The 20,654-nt window shown below is 46.1% G+C and overlaps 1 long non-coding RNA gene across 4 annotated transcripts in view; it reads left to right on the forward strand.

Annotated features, from left to right (window-relative positions):
- The first annotated feature begins 243 nt into the window (after positions 1–243).
- The window catches only part of LOC110341587, a 103,827-nt gene continuing 83,416 nt past the window's right edge, over positions 244–20,654 (forward strand). For all 4 annotated transcript variants that reach the window (XR_005878771.1, XR_005878772.1, XR_005878770.1 and 1 more), the window contains exons 1-2: positions 244–337; positions 1,109–1,172. This is a non-coding gene — a long non-coding RNA (uncharacterized LOC110341587). The remainder of the gene's footprint in view (positions 338–1,108; positions 1,173–20,654) is intronic.

Here is a 20,654-nt window from a genome sequence, read left to right on the forward strand (position 1 = left end):
GTTGTTTTAAGTTTCAATATCCTTTTTAGACTAAAAGGGGAATTGTAGGAGGAAACAGTGTGCCACCATTAACCATGTGACTTACTAGAGGCCCACACAGATGAGGTAATAAAAGGGCGGTTTACTGCAACACTAACCACACCCACTTTCGGCATGACTAAAGACTATTCAGAAGTAGGCAGTGAACTACATCACTAGCCAGGCCTGGCTAGGGGCGTTACAGAGGAAGGTATAAAAGACTGAATAGCGGAAGTCTAGCTCTCTTTTTCCGGCTTTCCGGCTTCCGGTTTGGCGGCGGAAAGCTACTCGGCTCATCTGGGTTACTTGTTTGTCTCTTGTGAGTAATTTCTACAATAAATACTTATTTTTACTTTCAGTAAGTGTGCCGTTTATCGTTGCAGCATCAGGTTTATATCCCAGTATCGTTTTTGTGGAATCTGGAAATCTGGAGGCGTGGGCTGGGAAGAGGGTAGAGTTCAGAGACAGTGTCACATGCTGAGGGCCAAGCCTTTCACAGGGGAACCTAAGAGTGAGTGACATTGATGATAAAGAGCTAGAGGGCCAGAAAGGTAACTCAGAGGGTGAAGGAGCTTCCCTGCAAGTCTGGGAACCTGAGTTTGATTCCTGGAACTCATGTAAAGGTGGATGGAGAGAATGACTCTAAGAGTTGTCCTCTGACTTCTATAGGTGTTCCATAGTATTCCCCCCCTCTCTCCCCCCCCCCTCTCCCTCTCTCTCTCTCTCTCTCTCTCTCTCTCTCTCTCTCTCTCTCTCTCTCTCTCTCTCTCTCTCTCACACACACACACACACACACACACACCTTCACATGAGTGGTTTTAGCCCCACCTTCTTTTATGATTTTATGGTAGTTACAGGCTGTCTTCCTCTGTCCTGCTGTCTCACAGCCCTTCCCTGATTGCCCATGCTTCTTGACAGGATCTGAATGTGTCCTAGCAAAAGCATGTGGTAGAAACTTGGCTCCCAACAGTGTCAGGATCAGGTGCCTGATGGAATGTGCTTATCCTTACACATGCTAATGCTACTGCAAGAAAGGTCAGATTGTAAATTCATGCTCTTATTCTCTTGACAACCCACCCCCTGCCATTAGATGATGCAGACACAGACCTCTGCTGGTACAAGCTCTGGACATTGGACCTCTCTGCCTCTGAACTGTAAGAAATGCATTTCTGTTCTTTGTGACCCAGTCTCCAATGTTCTGGGGTATAACAGCACAAAATAGACCAAGTCATTGCCTATTCCGGCTTCTTTATGTTCTTTAAAGGCATTTTATTGAACTGTGGTCTTATTTCAGATAAGAACAGAGAGAAAATTCTTATTGTTACCCCCCCACACACACACAGAACTTATATTTCTTTTGGTTGCTTTTAAGGTGATTTTTTAAACAAAATATGAATGAGTTTTCAGCAACTTAATTATGATATTCTTTGGTGTGATTTTCTTTGTATTATTTGTGTCAACCCAGCTCTTTGAGTTGATGCTAGCAGTAGTTTGAATAATGGCCCCCAAATGCGCCACATCTCAGTTCTCAGAGTCTGAAATGTGTCACCTTGAATGTTGAAAGGGACTTTGCAGATGTGATTAAATGAAAGAACCTGGGATGGGGAGAAAACCCTGGATTATTTGGGTGGGCCCAAGTTGCCACAAGGCCCTTATAAGAGGCATGGTAATGGAACCAGAGCCAGATGGAGGGAGCAGCTGTTCTCTGGCCAGCAGGGGGAGTCCCCTAAGTCCTAGGAAAAGTGAGAACACTAACTCTGTCTTCTTGGATGTGTTTGGAAGCTGCTTAGTTTGAACATGAAGTGGCCCCCAAAGACTTATGTTGATGGTTTGGTCCCAGCTGCTGCTGCTGCTGCTGCTACTACTACTGAGAGGTCCGATTAATCCAATAATGGGTCTGTGGACTGTTAGAAGGCAATATGGCCTGGCTGGAGGAGGTATATCTGGAGGGTTATGTCTTTGAAGGGTGCATATTGTGCCCTGCCCCCTCCTGTCTGCCTCTGCTTCCTGGCTGCCAGCAGGGGAGCAGCTTTCTCTTCCAAGACCTGTTGCCACTGTGATGTTTTTCCCACTAGGGGCCCAAAAGCAATGGAGACAACAAACCATGGACAGTTTTGCAGGTATTTTTGTCACTGTGACAAAAATTAATACATTTGCTGATGACTTGATTTTAGACTTTTGTGTGTAGACATGGTTTCTGTCCCACCTGATCCCAAAGCCTATTAGTCCCAAATAAATACACAGAGGCTTATATTAATTATAAACTGTTTGGTCAATGGCTCAGGCTTCCTATTGGCTAGTTCTCTCTTAATTATTAATCCATTTCTATTAATTTATGCATCTCCATGTGGTCTTTGCTTACCAGAAAATGCTTGGCATCCTATCTTTCCAGTAGCTACATGGTGTCTCTCTGGTGGCCTCTCTCCGAAATTCTCATCTGGTAACACCACCTATACTTCCTGCCTGTCTACTGGGTCAATAAGTGTTTTATTCATCAGCCAATAAGAGAGACATATATACAGAAGGACATTCCCCCATCACTTCTGATTTTCACAGAATGAACTTTTGTTGTTATAACCTCTGTGTTTGTAGAAGTTTGTCAGGGCAGTCATAGGGAATTAATGCAGGCAGTTACAAATATTTGTTCAAGGACTAATTGATAAACCACCTAGGAAGCTGAGGTGACTCAATATTAATGTTTTTGTAATAATTAGCAAGGAGTTGCTTCAGCTCTTCATAATCCTTTGACTTGTTGTACATGGATTGAAATGATAACCCTTCAAAAGACAAAAGACATCTGAAAAGTGGGGAAGGGGTGTGGCATGGGATGCTAATGTAAGAAGCCCTTTGACACAATGGACACATGTACAGGGTCCCTATTACACTGATCTGAGAGTCAGATTTTCCTGGCTTTGCGGAATCAACCTTTCTCTAACACCCATCTTCCAAATCTTAGCTCAGCTTCTTGGAGTCAGAAAGTCAGAGAGTTTTAACAGGATGATCCTAAAGAAATCATGTCCATCAGCAGTCATGGGAACGTTTATCTGGATGTTGTATGACTAAGTGTCAGGAATGAACTCACACTGGTTGGGTGCAGTCCTAGCTCATTTTACCTTGAGTCCCAGGTCTTTTCTCACTGTGCTGTGATGGCTCTATCTTCCAAACACTTCCAAGAGCTGAGCCCTGGAAAGCACCTGCTGGTGGCCCTGTAGCCTTGCCCAGCTGCCATCTGGTTACTGGAAGAACAGGTGTGTCTCCGTACATCTGCCATCTAGAACAATAAACCACTTGCCTTTTGTCTTGGTTACCTTTTTAATGCCGTGAAGAGATCCTGTGCTGGGTAGTTTTATTTCACCTTGACACAAGCTATTTGTCAGGAGGGAACCTTGATTAAGGAAACAATCTCCATAAGACTGGTCTGTAGGCAAGCCTGTAGGTCATTTTCTGAATCAGTGATAGACGGGGGAGGGCTCAATTCGTTGTGGGTGGTGCCACTCCTGGTCTGGTGGTCCTGGAGCCTATAAGAAAGCAAGCTAAGCAAGCCATGAGCAGCAAGCATCACCCCTTCATGGCCTTTGCTTTAGATACCGCCTCCAAGGTCCTGCCCTGTTTGAGTTCCTGTCCGGACTTCCTTCAGTGATAGACTATGATATGTAAGTGTAAGCCAAGTAGACCCTGTCCTCCTCGGGTTGCTTTGGTTATGGTGTTACATCACAGCAAGAGTGGTGGTAACTATGACAAATTGATGCTGGCATAGTAGGGTATTTCCATGACAGACCTGAGCATGTTTTGAGGGGGATTGTGGAAGGACTTTGGGCTAGAAAAGCATTTAGTGTTGAGAGCTCAGTGGGAGGTTCTATAGGAGCTTGGGAGATAAGAATGTTAAAAGCAGTCCCCAGGTGAAGGCCTGGCTTGTGAAGCTCCAGAGGGAAGTTTAAAGACTCTATCCGTGCATTTGCTATTTTGAGTTGAGAGTCTGTGGTTCTGGTCAGCTGAGGAAGAAAAGCCAGCTGTGTTTAACAAGAGGTCAGAACTACTGTAGCAAAACTTTTTTCTTTACTGGGAAAATTGATGCTGGTCAGCTGGAGCTGAGACATATAGCAGTGGTTAAGAAGAGACCAGAGTCATCAAGGTGAAATCTTCTGGGAAGTGTTTCCTCAAAGTCAGCACACAGCTGTCTATGTTCCATAGGAGGCCAGGGTTGTCCCCTCACATTTACATCTGAACTTGGTAGTGTAGGAGCCACTCAGGCGATACTGGTTTTGAAGGCATGCAGGAATCATGGAGAGCAGCTGAGGCTTGGCTCTGTGTGGCAGGGCTGGAGTCCCTGAAAGAGAGCCCGGAGAAGCTTTTGGCGAAAGTGCAGCCCAGTTGTAACAGGAGACCCCAGCATTTTGGAGATGCCAGTGTCATGGGACAATCACCAAGGGACGGCAGCAGGTATGGAGTGGAGCTGGACTGAGCCTAGGAGATAATCTGTGTCTGTGAAGCCAGAGGAAGGAGCCAGGGAAGTGATCCAAGCCCTTAGGAGGAGCCAAGAAGATGGTGAGTGGATCCCAGACATTGAATACTGAGCTATTCACAGAGCTGGAGCTTAGTTTTGCTTTGCTTTGATTGTTACTGTGTTCTGGTCCTTCCCTCTTGAAGTAAGGATGTATTTAACTTATTTTTTATTTTGAGGAGCTCACAGTTGAGAAACTGAATGCTTGAAGAGATTTTAGGTTTTACAAGAGACATTGGATTTTTTAGAAAGAGACTGAATTTTAAAATGTTTGCATTTGTAAATACTGAGACTTTTTTTAAGTTCATAAAATGTTTTATATTGTGGTATTGATATTAATACAGGGATGAACAAGAAAGCAAAGGTTGTGGCTTAACAGTGATGTGTTTGTCAAGTTTTATATCAACTTGACATAAGCTAAAGTCATTTGAGAGGAGGGAGGCTCAATTAAGAAATGTCTCCGTATGATCAGGGTGTAGGCAAGCCTGTAGTGCATTATCTTAATGATTGATGGAAGGAGGGCCCAGGCAATTGTGGGTGGTACCATCCTTGCGTTAGTGATCCTGGGGTCTATAAGAAAGCAAGCTGAACAAGCCATGGGTAACAAGCCAGTAAACAGTGATCTTCTGTGGCTTCTGCATCAGCTTTTATCTCCAGGCTCCTGTCATGTTTGAGTTCCTGTCCTAACTTCCTTCGGATGGTGAACAGTGATAGGGAAATGTAAGCTAAGGAAACCCTTTCCCAGATTGTTTTGGTCGTGGTGTTTAACCACAGTACTAATAACCGTGACTAAGACAGATACTATGACCAAGGCAAGTTACCAAAGAAAGCGTTTAATATACGGCCCGTGGTTATAGAAGGTGAGTCCAAGGCCATCACAGCAGGGAGTAAGGCAACAGGCAGGCAGCATGATGCTGGAGCAGTAGCTCAGAACTTAGACGTTGAGACAGCAACTGGAATGGCATAGGTTTTTGTAACTTCAAAGCCCATCCCCAGCGACACACCTTTTCTCTAAGGCCATACTTCCCAATCCGTCACTGACAGGTCCACCCACTGAAGACAGAGCATTTGAACATATGAACCTAGAGAAGCCATTTTCCTCCAAACCACAGCACCTATTTTTACTTGCCAATGTTCTCTCCTTGAAAGTGAGACTAGTTAGAACAGCAAATGTTTTATTCCTATTCTCCAGCCTCCACCCTTCAGTCCCCCCACCCCTTTTAAAGTTCTTCCTTTGGCTTCTCTTTTGTAAGGAGTGTAAACACCCAAGCAGATCATTCCAGACTCACCTCTCAGGACCAGGAAGAGATGATGGCTGACTGTTGCTGGGTGTACGCTGCTGCACTTTAAAAAGCCATTCAAGAGAGATAGATGCTATACAACAAAGCTCACAAGCAGGTTTTTTTTTTTTTTTAATTAAGGGAAGGGGAATGGGAAAAGGAGGCGGGGAGGCTGGCCTCTGGGGACAGGAGCAGCAGAAGAGAAGAGAGGCGTGTAGTGGGGGAAGGAGACAGAGAGATAGGCAGAGAAGTGGGGGGAAGGGGAGAGGGAGAGAAAGAGATGACAGGTGGACAGGGCTCTTTTAAAAGGGAACGTAGTGAATGTGCACAGGTGGTGCTCTTAGTGGCTGCAGTTGAGGGCGTATCCTGTTAGAACCCAAGGGTATGCCAATGCAGATGCCTGCATACACATGCGCCACCACAATTTTCTGGAGATCCTGTCCCTGTCTCCAAGGCTCACTGTTGGCTGTTGGGTGTTGTTGACCATCCGTTGTGCAAAACAGAACTCTATCCTGAGGTCTCAATTCAGACTCAGTCCTTGAACTAGAAGTGAGAATGCCTTATCTACACACAGTATGCTCCTAGCCTCTCTGGGTGTGCATAATCCCATCTGTCCCAGGACAAGCAATTCAAGACTCTGACATGGGGGGGGGTGCAGATTATTGTAATTATGCGATAAATTCCACAGGCTCTGCAGGAACTTCCAAGTGCAATGATAAATATCAGCCGTGGCATCCCAAAGCTGGTACCTTGGAGAAAGCAGCTGGATATCCCTTCATCCCTGAGAAATGGCTGTGTAGTCAGATACTCAGCATTGCAGAATTCTATACATGAGATTCAAATGACCATGTAAAAAAAGCTAGGGGAGACTTTGCAGCAGTATGGAAGCTGATATTTTTGGCAAAGCTACAAAATGGAGTAAGACATGAACTTTTCTTGGTGCAGTCACACTGTTGAAGTCTGCACTAGGTATGCACCGGCTTGAAGGCCCATCACATGCTCGGATGGTGGTGGATGGTGATTTTAATGTTCTCATCTCTTCAACTTTTAAATGCCTCCTCAGGTTCTATTAAGGGCACTGTGTGGGAGCACATATTAATTTGGTACTTACCCTAGCAACCAGATGCAGGTCAGGTTCGAGGGGATATGTTTAGCTAGAGAGTAAAGCAAACACCAATTTCTAATATCATCATCTTAGCTTGATGGATGATAATTCCTTGCTAGCATTTAAAATCATTTCCCTATTTTAATTTAGTATTAAATGTTCGGTCCCATCCTCCACTCAGAGGGGACCAAAAAAAAAAAATCAAGTGAGAAAGAGACGTATTTGCTCTCTTGATGGGTTTTAAGGTAAAATTATCACTAGTAATACATGGGCTCTTTGAACAGTTTATACCCGGCACTTGAAGGGCATGAAACAGGTGTTCAAGCTGGTTCTACGTATGGCGCCTTTATGCTTGACGGAAGTGTCCTCTCCTCTTGCCCCCAGAGACTGCTTCTCACCTGTGCCTTCCATCTTCCCAGATATCTTCCAGGATGTCCCTGGCTCCTGCCCTTCCTTCCTTCCCTCTCATCTTCCTTTCATACCCCTCTTCCATACCCCCCCCATAAGTTTGGAACAATTATCGAGTGCCAGGCTGTGTTCTAGACACTGCACAGAATCTTCACCCTCAAGAAGCTTTCAATCCAGTGGATTTAGTTTTCTAAATCTGTACAACCAGCAGAGGGCTGCTCTTCTCAGGGGTTCTGCAATCACTGTCCCGGGTCAGAATCCTCTTGCCCATGCTTCCCTGTGTTCTGTTACAGAGAACACTCTCCTGACAATTGCATCTGAATCCCCCACCCCCAATTTTTGGTTGAGCCCCTTGGGTGCTGGCTCAGCATTCTCTTCTCTGCTCTCACCACAGCCCTGCATATGTGTGCATGCCTCATGCTCCCCTTCAAATGTGCATTTATTCATTCTTTGTGTATTCATAGCCTCCTCCCTCCTTCTCTGAAGGCAATTAGGTTGATTATATAAAAGGTATTTTTCAATGTGAAGGTAATTAGAAAAGTTACCTATGTTCCTTGCTGCATGTGCAAAAATTTTAAATTTCATGTAAATGATAAAGGCAGGACATTCCACGTTCGTGTTCACTTATAGTCTGTGTGGCCCCTGGACCTGAATCTTAGGTGTCCATGTGTTTATTTTAGCTTATATAAAGCTGGGGTAATGCAGGTAACACACCTCTCAGGCTTGTTAGTTAATATGTACAAAATGTTCACAGTAAGCATTGGAGGGTGGTCCCCCACAGGACTGGCTGCTATCATTACAGTCAGGCTGGTTGTCGCATTCCAGATCAAAATGTAGAGAAAGAGATGGAATGATTCAGCTGGTTAATATGTTTCCCACAACCCAGGTCCCTGCTGTTTCTTAATGGGAGGGTTGATCAACAGACTATTCTTTGAGTCAGTCGCTCACCCCCACCTCCCCACAATCCCTATCTTTGGACTCTCTGGGCAGAGAGCAGTAAGACGCTGGGTCCCAAGTAGGCCTTGGGACAGGACACTGAAGACGTGTCACTTGCAGCAGTCTGAGCCCAGGGAAGTAGACCAAATACTGGAGTGTAACAGATGGGTGGTAATGGAGTAGGGGTGGACATACGAAGGGAAGTACCTAAGTCAACACATGCTCTGAAGGGCTTCAGGCCAGACATCGTTGGGATATGACGTGTCCAGTCAGTGGACAAGTAGCTCGGTCCAGGCCCTTGCAAGAGACAGCTTCAGGTCATGACACGGCGAGGACAGGGCTGTGTCCTTCCAAACAAGGAACTGTATGGGAGATTTGGTACCTGAGTCAGGTTAAGACAGAAAAGTTCATCACCAGATACCAGGAGGCACATTACCAGCTCCAGTAGAAGCTGAGTCCTCCTCCATGGCCCTCCAGTGGCCTCTACTGGGAGAGCTCCATATTGCACCCTCTGAAAAGGAAGCTCATTGCTGAGGTCAAATGGGGTCAGATGGGAAAATTGCTAGACTACCTCTGGCATCTAATTATTGAGCATCTACTGTGTGCTGAGGGCTCAACGATGAAGACACTGGACCAGAGTTTGTGAGCTGTAATCCCAGAGGAGGGATTAGGGATGCTAGGACATAACGATGCCAATTACTTTGGGGTAAGGCAGGATTCTAGACTTGGGGTTCAGGAGGTCAACACTAAACCCAGAGGACATAAAGGGATGATGTCATAGGATTGGAACTTTTGGAAGATTTGAAACTACCACTCCTGAAATTCCCAAACTGCACCATGCCTCACCCTGGCGGTGTAAGCAGGAGTGGGCAACTGATTTAGACATTTATTTTGTGTTGTGTACTTCTGTTATGCACAAGCATAGTTTAAAATCCCGTTTAAACTGTGTCTGCATCTCTCTGGAAGACTCTAGAGCTTTCTGGGTGAGAATTCTTAGTGTTCCAAATGCTATTCTTGCTTGGCTCCCAGTACTTGTATGTATTAGAGCTGAGTACCTAGGGTGTCCCCCAACTTGTCCCTGCATTTGCCATGAAGGAACTCACTGGTCAGTCTTTCTCCTCTGCCATCTGTTTTCCCATCTCCTGTGGGAACCCCAGCCTTGAAGTCTGAGTTCTTTGCCTCCACCTGGAGGCCTCTGCTCCAGGACCTGCTCTGAAGAAAAGCCGGCGTGATTGCGAAGCCTCTCTTCTCTGTCGCTGGATTTTCTTTCCAAATCCAGAACTGCAGCCACCTTCTTTAGCCTCACATAAACACGTGAATGCTATCTTAATTATAGAACTATTGGCTGGTGGCTTGGGATTCCTATTGGCTAGCTCTGTCTTAATTATTAACCCATTTCTATTAATCTATGTACTTCCAGATGGTCTTGCCTTACCAGAGAACGCCTGGCACATCCCCTCTTCCCCAGGTTCTACATGTCTGCCTGCGTTTTCCAGAATGCTCCTCATCTCCTAGCCCTGCCTATACTTTCTGCCTGGCCAATCAGCCGATCGGTGTTTTATTCATCAACCAATAAGAGAAACATACACACAGAAGGACATCTCTCATAACTTCTCTTCCCTCCTCACTCCCCCATGAAATCTCTTCCAATAAGCAGCTGCCACAGAGAAGGCTGGAGTTGACGCCCTGCTCAGTATTAACCTATAGAAGATAGAATGTTGGTGGAAGGGGCCACTTAAGCAATGAATACTTGTAAAAGGGAATCTCACTGTGATAGCAGGTGGCATCAACTACCACCGTCGATGAAGAGCGTGTGACCTCTAGTCCACTGATTGTTTATGTTGGTTGAAAGCATAGAGCACTTGCTTTCCTGCCTCTGTGTGCAATGGGTTATTATTATTATTGTTATTATTTGGTTCACAGAGCACTTATATGCTAATGGCACATAAACCAAACAGGAATAGATAAATGGCCCAAAAATGTAGTATATGCATCAGACTATTATTTGGCTATGGAAGGCTACCCTACTACACACTCCAACATGGATAAATTTGATACATTAAGCTCTGTGGAGAACAGTGCATCATACCACTTATATGCAGACTGTAGGGTAGTGGGTTAACAGACAGAGTGTAGAACGGTGGTGGTGATTGAAAAAAAATGAGGGCGTGACTGTTCCAAGGTGTGGTTGAGGTTTATTGTAGACACGAGGGTTAGGCACAGTAAGATGTGTGTGGAAAGATTTGGACTGGACATGTCCAGCAGACTGAAGAGCCATGAGAGGAGGGGAGGAAGAGCAAGACAGGAAGAGAAGAAGGAGCAGGAAGCCTAGGACTGACAGATTAAGAGGCTGCACAGTCAAAACGGCTGAGGTTATGTAGGTGTCCGAGAATCTGGGGGAAGAGAAGTAAATCTGGGGTAGGTTTAGAGTAGGGTGTTGGGCCCCAGCCCCACCAAGTCTCTGTGAGTTTCTGGTTAGCCTACAAGTGCTTCCTGTTTTCCAATCCAAGTGCATCCTGTTTTCTAGTCCTGGCTTCCATCCCTGGCCTTGACCCTCTGACATCAACATCCAGCAGGAGGAAAACCGATCTCTCCTACCTGGGGTTTTTCCACTGTGCTGTAAGCCTGTATATAAGACTGCTCCCTCCTACAAGGGGGGAGACCTCTTAGTACTTGCAATAAAGACTCTCCCTCCCTCCCTCCCTCCCTCTCTCTCTCTCTCTCTCTCTCTCTCTCTCTCTCTCTCCCCCTCTCCCCCCCCCTCCCTGGCAATAAAGACAGCACATACATTCTCTTAGTACAAACAGCTGGACGTCTTGTCTTTCTTTTCCTGATACCTTGGACTTGCTTGTGGCCAGGTGCTTCAGTAGGGGTCAGGGTGAGAAGTTTTGAGCGGAGGAGGTACTGTGTAACCAGTGTTGGCACTGCTGAGACTGTGGGTCAGCTTCCTCTTTGATACATTAAATAGGCTGTAGTAGGACTTTCTCATTGGACTTTCCTTTTAGACCGTAAACTCACAGAAACTATTGATTGTGAAAGCCTGACTTTTAGCTTAGGCTTGTTCCCAAATAGTTCCTATAATTTAAATTAACTTGTTTCTATTAACCTGCCTTCTGCCACGTGGCTCCATTTGTTCATCTGACTCCCTCCGTGGTGTCTCGATTATGAAATTCCTAGATTCATCCCTCTAGATTCTCTCTCTCTGTCAGAAAGTTCTGCCTAACTATTGGACATCCAGATCTTTGTTAAACCAATCAGGTGGCTAGGGCAGGTGAAGTAAAACATATAGACATATTTTCACACAGGGTGATCAAATATCCCACAACAATAGGCACCCCCAGTTAGCCTTTTGCCCCTGTTTCTTTGAGATCTAATGGCGATGGTATCCCCAGGGGCCGGGGAGGGGACTGTCAGTCAGTGTTTGGTACAGGCAAGGCTGTCTCTTAGAGAAAATGGAAAGTTCTGGAGGCGGATGTTGCGGGTAGTTGTATACAGTGTTAATATGCTTGATGTCACGAACGCCAGCCTAAAAGTTGTCAGGACATGGAACTTAATGTTAGTTTTCTTGGAATGGCAGGAAACTGGGGAGGCCACTTGCTGAGGCTGTAAGTTGTATGTGAGCTTCACCAGGAAGAAGAGTGGGGGGGGGGAGGGGCATCTCACACATTTACTTTCCAGTGTGCTGGTTTGGTGTTGTTTGTTTTTAACTTGACACAAGCTAGGGTCATCTGGGAAGGGGGAACCTCAAAAAAAATTCTTCCATAAGTTTGGTCTGAGGGCAAGGTTGTGGGGCATTTTCTTGACTGATGATTGTTGTGGGAGAGCCCAGCAGACTCTGGGCAATGCTCACCCCCCCCCCCCCCCAGGCAGATGCTTTTGTGTTGCATTTAACAAAGCAGGCTGAGTGAGTCATGAAGAGCAAGCCAGCAAATAGCATCTCCCCCATGGCCTCTTCTTCATTTCCTGTCTTCGGGTTCCGGTCTTGATTTCTGCCCTGGCTCTTTGACAATGGACTGCTAAGCTGTAGGATGAAACAAACCCTTTCCTCCCCAAGTTGCTTTTGGCCAGTGTTTTGCTGAAGCCATGGAAGACAGACTAGGACAGGTCCTGTTCACAGGACACATTGGCCTGAGGGAGCCTGGGCTGCGTGGACTGCATGGCTCAGCTCTGGAGAGCAATGGCGGTGAGAGGGGAACTTAAAATCCATAGTTTTAGGAGACAGGTTAAAGATGCCTACAGTCATTTGAGTGCTAGACCAAGTTCTCTCCCAGTTCTTTGTCCTGGGGCAGACTTCTTATAGGACCCATTCTCTGGGTCCTGTGTGTGTGTGTGTGTGTGTGTGTGTGTGGTGAGTGGCAGTCAGTGCTTCCCTCTGAGCTGCTCTGACTGGGAGAAAGAGTGTGGAGCGACAGGCTACCGCCCTGTCCTTCCTGTCCATGCAAACCAGAATGCCTTGCACCCACCCTCTCGTCTTTGTTATCTTTTCAAGTGCAGGGAAGAGACAATTGCATGGAGGACTCCCAGGAAGTCTGCCCTGGAGGAACACGGGACCCGTAAACAACCACTTTCATATAAAGGCATCTCAGATTGTGGTTTGGGCTGCAAAAGGTAGCATGAAGTGGGGCATAGGTCAGTTTGTGCCCGACTCTGCCTTAATTAGGGAAAAGCCATGTGACTATAACAGGTGTGTGTGTGTGAGAGAGAGAGGGGGGAAGGGGGAGAGAGAGAGAGAGAGAGAGAGAGAGAGAGGAGTGTGGGTTCAGGCAGCTGGGGAAGGAAGACCGTTCAGGGGGTTACTTCCTCCTCCAGGAGCCACTGTAAGATCATGCCCACAGAACTCTTAGCAGAGCACTGGCTCAGCCCTGGGGCTGCCGGCTAGTGCTGTGGAGACTGCCCTCCATAGAGGGTGAGAAGCTCCTTGGGACAGGTCTGTGGCTCGGTTCCCTTGCTGTCCGTTGTTGGCAGTACTGACCTAGGAGTCTCAGTGTTCAGGAGCAGTGGGTGCTGATGTGTAAGTCCTGTGGGACTGCAGAGCCTGCTCAAACATCACAGCAGAGAAAGGGATGCTGGGAAATCATCACTCATGGAGAGCTGAAAAAACTGTGCTCCCTCAGTCAAGCGCCTAGCAGGGATGGGTTGGAGGTGTCTCTCTGGAAGAGCAGCTGTACAGTTGGGGGCAGCAGGGAACTTCACTGCTGGTGTTTTATGGGCTAAGGTTGGGCTGTTTTTCTTACTAAAGGATGATGGTTGTTATAATTACAGAAATGACCATTTAATTTTTTTTTTGCACAATTATTTGCAAATCTTACATGAGAAGTTCTCCCATGGCAGCCACTGCTGGATTCTTGGCTTTGGGAAAATCACTCACAGTCTCTATCCCGTTTTCTTCTGTGACCTCCCATTCCTTCATTGAGCTCATTCTCCTTATTTGTTTACCTCAATAACGCAAAACACCTCTAATCTTATGAGAAAATAAGCTACAGATGTAGAAATTACATTTACATACAGAAATAAGATACCCCATTTTAAAACAAATTAAAACCTAACTGTTAATTAAACTTACGATTGAGTCAAAGGTGAAAATTTCTCCACCTGAACCTTTACTATAATTTCTAGCTTTCCTATCTTTTTTTCTTTTTTCAAGATAAGGTTTCTCTGTGTAGCTTTGTGGACCAGGCTGTCCTCGAACTCAGAGATTCACCTTCCTCTGCCTCCCGAGTGGCTTTCCCATCTTGTGAGTCTTCCCTTCCCCACGTTGGTGCCCACACTTTATTCCTGAATGTCTCCTTCCCCTTCTACTCGCTCTCCCCACCTCCCGGTCATCCTCCTTCTATTCCGTCTACCTCCTCACTGATATTGGCTGCTCTGCCCATGCCTAGATGCCCACAGGGTTGTTTGCAGTAGAGATCAATGCTTTATTTATTTAATTAATTTATTTTATCTATTTATTTTGACAGCCTTGTGTAGTAAGACCGTCTTCTGATTCAGTCTATACCTGGGAATGATCTTTGTGGTGGTGTGGATCAGAAACATCTCCCATGGCTCAGGCATTTGAACGCTTGGTACCCACTTTAGTGTCAATGTTTGTGGAGACTATGGGGAGGTGCACCCTTGTTGGAGGAAGTATGTCAATGTAAGTGGGCTTGGAGACCCACCTGTACCCCCCTCTCTCCCTGCTACATGCTGTGGGTGAAGGTATGAGTGCTTGACTTCTTTGCCCTCCCACCTGCTGCCATGCCACCCATCCCACCCCACCCCTGCTATTATAGACTCTCCTTCCTGGAACTGTAGCCAAAATAAACCCTTCGCCCTGTAAGCGGCATTAGTCATAACACTTTTTAAATCGTAACATAAAAGTCACCCATGTGCTTGAACCTTGAACTTGTGGTCTCCCAGCCTGCACCTCCTGAGTACTAGATAACAGATGTGTGTCACCAGGACTAGATTTTATTGTGTAGGTTTGGAGCAGCTCCTAGGACTTCATGTGTGTTAGTCATTATGCACACAGAGCCCTTTTAATACTGCCAAGTTTTCACACCCTGTTCCACAGTTGAAGAAGCTAGTGAATGAAAAAATAAAAGTAATAAAGGAAGGACATGACTGCTCCCAGGTGTGGTGGAGGAAAAGGTTTAATGTAGAAAAAAAGGAAGTGCATAGGCAGAGAGGCAGGGGCATCTTAGAGAGTCCAAAGTGAACATGACCCTGAGTCGGGTCGGGCCATGTGAGGAGAAGGATGAGGGGAGAGGAGAGAGTCAGGAGAGTAAGGCGTAGATGAAAGGAAGGGCCAGTGTGGCAGTTTGAATAGGAACAGCCCTTAGACTCATGTGCTTGAATGTTTGGTCCGTAGGGAGTGATGCTAATTAGGAGGTGTGGCCTTGTTGAAGTAGATGTGGCCTTGTTGGGGGAAGTGTGTCACTAGAAGGTAGGCTTTGCTGGGCGTTGGTGGCGCACACCTTTAATCCCAGCCCTCGGGAGGCAGAGGCAGGCGGATCTCTGTGAGTTCGAGGCCAGCCTGGTCTACAAAGTGAGTTCCAGGACAGCCTCCAAAGCTACAGAGAAACCCTGTCTCGAAAAAACCAAAAAAACCAAAAAAAAAAAAAAAAAAAAAAAAAAAAAAGAAGGTAGGCTTTGAGGTCTCAGAAGTTCAAGCCAGTTTACTTTTTGCTGCCTGGGGATCCAGATGAAGAATTCTCAGCTCCTTCTCCAGCGCCGTGTCTGCCTGCACAATGGCATGCTTCATGCCATGATCATAATGGACTAAACCTCTGAACTGCAATTGAATGTCTTTATAATAGTTGGCACAGTCATGGTGTCTCTTCACAGCAATAAAAACCCTAAGACAGAAGGTGCTACCAGGGACTAGGGAATTGTTGTGATAGACTTTACTGTGATTTTGTTTGGAGGGATATGAACTTTGGACTAGAAAATTGAGTAGACATTTTAAGCAGGGCTTAATGGGCCGTACTAGTAGGAACATGGAAGATGGTGGTGCTGGACTATCAGGGCCTAGCTCAAGAGGTTTCAGAGGAGAAGAATTATAGTATGTGGTCTAGAGATTGTTCTTGTGATATTTTAGTGAAAAAATGTGACTGCTTTTTGCTCTTGTCCAAAAAATGTGCTTGATGCTAAAGTGAAGAGTTATGGAATAACAGCTTTGGCAGTGGAGATTTTCAGACAGCCTAGTATTGATTGTGTGGCTTGGTTATTAGTGTTCACTCTTATGCAAATCTGTAATAAAAAGGATCAAGCTGAGAAAGGAAACATACAAAATGTACAATTTGAGGAGAAAAGGGACCCCAAGAAGCATGAACAGATTGCTAAGAAGAACAGTGGGTCAGGTGACCTCAGAGAAAGATCCCACCCAGCTAAACTTCCAACATGTGAAAACTAATTAAAGAAAAGCTTAGGGTGGTGCACACCTTTAATCCCACCACTCAGAAGGCAGAGGCTGGCAGATCTTTGAGTTTGAGGTCAGCCTGATCTACAGAGTGAGTTCCAGGACAACCACATTTAGTGAAGGAAACCATTGGAAACAGAAAGCGGTGAAAATGTCATTGAATTAGGGGGCGTGTCCCATCTCCAGCAAACAGCTGAATTTGGCAGGTTTGACCATGTGATTCTGCTTTAGAGTCAAGGATAGAAGAGAGATTATGGAATCTCTTGCCATGGCTATGCAAAGTCACTGAGGCCAGATGTGGGTCAGGGGTGTCCTTGCATTGAGACCTAGAGATGTCATCATGTGAAACTGTGAAGGTGAATCCTGGATTGCCTTGGAGACCCCAAGATGCTGGAGATGCCAGAGCCACAGGACACCTATCAAGGAGAGCTGCTAACATGGAGTGGAACCAACCCAAGAGAGAGAAGTAAGAGTGTTGCAGTCAGCAAAGTTGAAAGTTCAGAGCTGGAGATCTGAAGAGCCTTTTGACAACAGACATGGAGATGCAGAATTTGCCATTTGTCAGCTTGTTTTCAGTCTTGCTTTGGTCCAGTATTTTTCCCACTGTGTTCCCTTTCCTCCCATTTGGAATTATATATCCTGTGCCATTGTATGTTGGAAGTATGTGGTCTGCTTTTCCATTTTGATTCTTACAAGGGCTTACAGTTAAGAGACTGCACGAATCTCAGAAGAGACTTTGAACTTTTAAGCAATGTTGATACTGTAATCGACTATGGGTACTTTTGAAACTGGGCTGAATGCATCTTTGCATTATGATATATGGATGCAAGCCTATTGGGGAGACAAAGAGTGGAATGTGATGGTTTGGAAGAAGATGGCGCCTGTAAATCCATAGGGGTGGCACTATTAAAAGATGCGTCATTGTTGGAGTAGGTGTGGCCTTACTGGAGGAAGTGTGTCACTGGGGTAGGTTTTGAGGTTTTAGATGCTCAAGCCAGGCTCAGTGTCTCTCTTCTTTCTGCCTGCCAATCCAGGTGTAAAACTCTTGGCTCCTTCTCCATTACCATGCCTGCCTGCATGCTGCCTTGACGACAATGAACTAAACCTCTGAAACTGCAAACCAGCCCCATTTAAGTGTTTTCCTTTATAAGAGTCCCCATGGTCATGGTGTCTCTTCACAGCAATAGAAACCCTAACTAGGACACTAGGTTTTAGCTGGCTCACACACAAGGGGACTCTTGTGACATTTATCCTTCTTTTCTCATTTCACTTAGCACCTTGCCCACGAGATGGATGCCTGCTGTCAAGCAGCAGAATTGCTTCCTTTGTAAAGCCGAACAATCCTCTAAGCCATGTTTCCTAATCAGCTTTAACTGTCAACTTGACACAGTCTGGAGTCACCCGAGAAGGGAATCTCTGTTCAGGGAGAGGCTGCCCAGATCAGATTGGGCCAAGGGCGTATCTGTGGGTGACTCTCTTGATTGCTATCGATGTGGGAGGGCCTATCCCCGCTCATGAGCAGCAACATTGCCTGGGCAGGTCTTGAGATGTGTGTGGGAGAGCGAGCGGAGCGCGAACCCGTGCGCGGGGCGGCAAGCGGTGTTCCTCCGTGGTTTCTGCTCCAGGTTCTTGCTTGAGCTCCCGCCATGATTTTCCTCACTGATGGGCTGTGAACTGGAAGTGTCGGTCAAATAAGCCCCACGCTCCCCTTAGTTGCTTTAGGTTGGAGCATCTCGTCGTCACAGTCTCAGAAAGCAAAAGGGGCTCTCATCTACCCATCGTCGGTCGATGGGATCGCGGTTGTCGTTAATCATGAGCAGAGTGTCCCTGAGAATCCCCCACAGACCTGGTTTCATTTCTTTCAGATAAAAACACAGAGATGAGATGGCTGGGCCACATTAGTTCTGTGTTTTGCCAGGGAGCCTAATGGTGCTTTCTACAGCACGGGGCCGTCAGTCAGCCACGGACTTGCAGCGTTTTCTCCACACCTGGCCACAACTCCCTCTTTTCTTTTTGTCATGGAACAGCCTCCTTACCAGGTACTGCTTTGGGGTCTGCATTTCCTTGGTGACTAGAAATGCTGAGCATCCATCTTCTCATACAGCCGCTGGCCACGTCTCTCCTTGGACGTCTCTTCAAGCCCTCAACTCCCTTGTGAATTCAGGTTCTTGTTATCTTGCTGGCGAGCTGCAGGAGCCCCTCATGCCTTGTGTCAGTCCGTCCACCATGTGGCTTGCACACTCCCCCCCCCCTTCAGTGGTTGCCTCTCAGTTAGTCTCCCTTCTGTGCGGAAACTACTTGGAGGCTTGCCATCCTTCTGTTTCTGTTTTGTTACTGGGGGTTTTGGTGTCAAAGCCATGAACTCACTGCCAAGACCAACCCTATGAAGTCTTTCATTCGGGTTTCCACCGAGGAGTCTTGCAGCTTGAATCTCCATATAGGCTTGTTCAGGCCTGGCGCAGTGCAGACTGGAGACAGGGAAAGACATTGGTGGCTGTTGGGGAAGTCTTATGTCAATAAAGCACTGTTGAGCCAATAGGAATTTAGATAGATGGGACTAGGAGTCCAGGAGGACTCTGGGAAGGAGAAACACGAGAGTCGAGATGTAACGCCATGGGGTAGGAAGCCTGGAACTATTCTCCGGTAAGAGAAATACTTAGATTAACAATTATGGGGTAATTACTTAAGTCAGAGCTAGCCAGTAAGAAACAAGCAAGGCCAACAGCTTCATAATTAATATAGCCTCCTGTGTGTTTATTTGAGACTGATGCGGCTCTAGAACCAGGCTGGCGGGAAGGTTTCTCTCAAGAAAAAAGCTTCCCTTTACAGGTGGCCACTGCTGTGTTTGAGAGCGCCACCTGGTGGTCGCACAGCAGCACTGCCATTTCTTCATTCTCCCTGTCAGAACTTAACCTGTTTTAAACACTTACATTCCATTTGGTGTTAGGACAGGCAAGGCAGAAACCCACTTTTAGTTTTCATAATCATACAGTCTTTATATTAATGTTCACGAATAAGTCCCCTTTCTCCACAAATTTGAAATGTCATTTTAATCCGGGACTGAATACATCAATGGAATTTGCTTATGTTTATAAATTCTTTATTCTGTTTCATTAATATTTTTCTTATCCGGTGTAGTGAGTTGTAAGTGGCTTCCTAGAATGTCTGCTTTCTCAGGACCTCGAAAAATATTTTAAGTCGGGGTCTTTGCTGGTGTCATTAAGACAAACGTGGAAAGATGAGTTCTTTCTCCAGCACTCACATGAAAAATCTGGGTGTGGCCAATGTGCACCCCTAATCCTTGTGCTGGGAGGCAGAGACAGGAGGACACCTTGGGTGTGCTGGCCAGTCAGTGTAGCCTATTGACAAGCTCCGGGTTTAGTGAGAGACCCAGCCTCAAAAAAGCAGTAATAAAGAAACACACCTGTCTGCATGCATGCGCGCACACACCTGCATGCATACACCCCTCCACACACACACAGATGAGATCCTCGAGAGTGTCCTTGTTAGGACACAGAAAAGGAGAACATGGGAAGACATGAAGAAGCCATGGGAAGGCGAGGCAGCATTTTGAGTCAGATACCCCAGGCCAGGGATTCCTGGAAGCCACTAGAAGTTGGCAGGATTCTCCTCTCTTGGGGTTCAGTGATTAGAGGGTATCTTTCTACATCTTGGCTTTGAGTACCTGCAGTTTGGGCCTGTGGATGATGGGATAAAATTCTGCTGTTTTAAACCACCAAGTTTGTTTTGATGAGCTTGGGAACCAGGCACCTATGGTCACTCAGGGCAAAGTTTGTGATGTTCTCAGAGGTAAAACTGTGGGGAGCCTGAGTCAAGAGTGTGTGACTTTGGGAGGGAAATCTGATAACAAGCAAACATTCATATTAAAATGCACAAAAGAACTCAAAATTACACTGTTTGCATGACAGAGAACCTAAGCCGTGCCCACTGCAAACACCCTTCAGGAACCAGGATGCGTACAATTCATCTTTTGCTGACTTAACATTAAAGTCAGGAAAATCACAAATAGGTACACCTCAGTGGTTCATTGTTGTTGTTATTATTTTATTTTTAAAACAATCTTATTTTTACATACCAACCCCAGTTCCCTCTCCTTCCCATCTTCCCATTCCCCCCACCTTCTCCCCCGGCCCCCAACCCACTCCTCAGAGAGGGTGAGGCCTTCCATAGGGGAATCAACAAAGTCTGTCACATCACTTGAGGCATACCTTCAACACTTTAGAGGTTAGTATCCCTTCACCCCAGAGCCAAAATTAAGTCATCCTCTGGAATTAATTATGCAAATCCAGAGCACATTCGAATCTCCCTTGTCATTGACTGTCTCTCTTACTGTTCTCCCAGCTAGAGACAGTGATTTCTCTCTCTCTCTCTCTCTCTCTCTCTCTCTCTCTCTCTCTCTCTCTCTCTCTCTCTCTCTCTCTCTGAAGAAACCCTGTCAGTCAAAGTAACACGTGAGGCAGATTTCACATGCTCAGGGAGCAGTTAATT

Source organism: Mesocricetus auratus, unplaced genomic scaffold, assembly GCF_017639785.1.
Source record: "Mesocricetus auratus isolate SY011 unplaced genomic scaffold, BCM_Maur_2.0 Super-Scaffold_100008, whole genome shotgun sequence".
Taxonomy (NCBI): domain Eukaryota; kingdom Metazoa; phylum Chordata; class Mammalia; order Rodentia; family Cricetidae; genus Mesocricetus; species Mesocricetus auratus.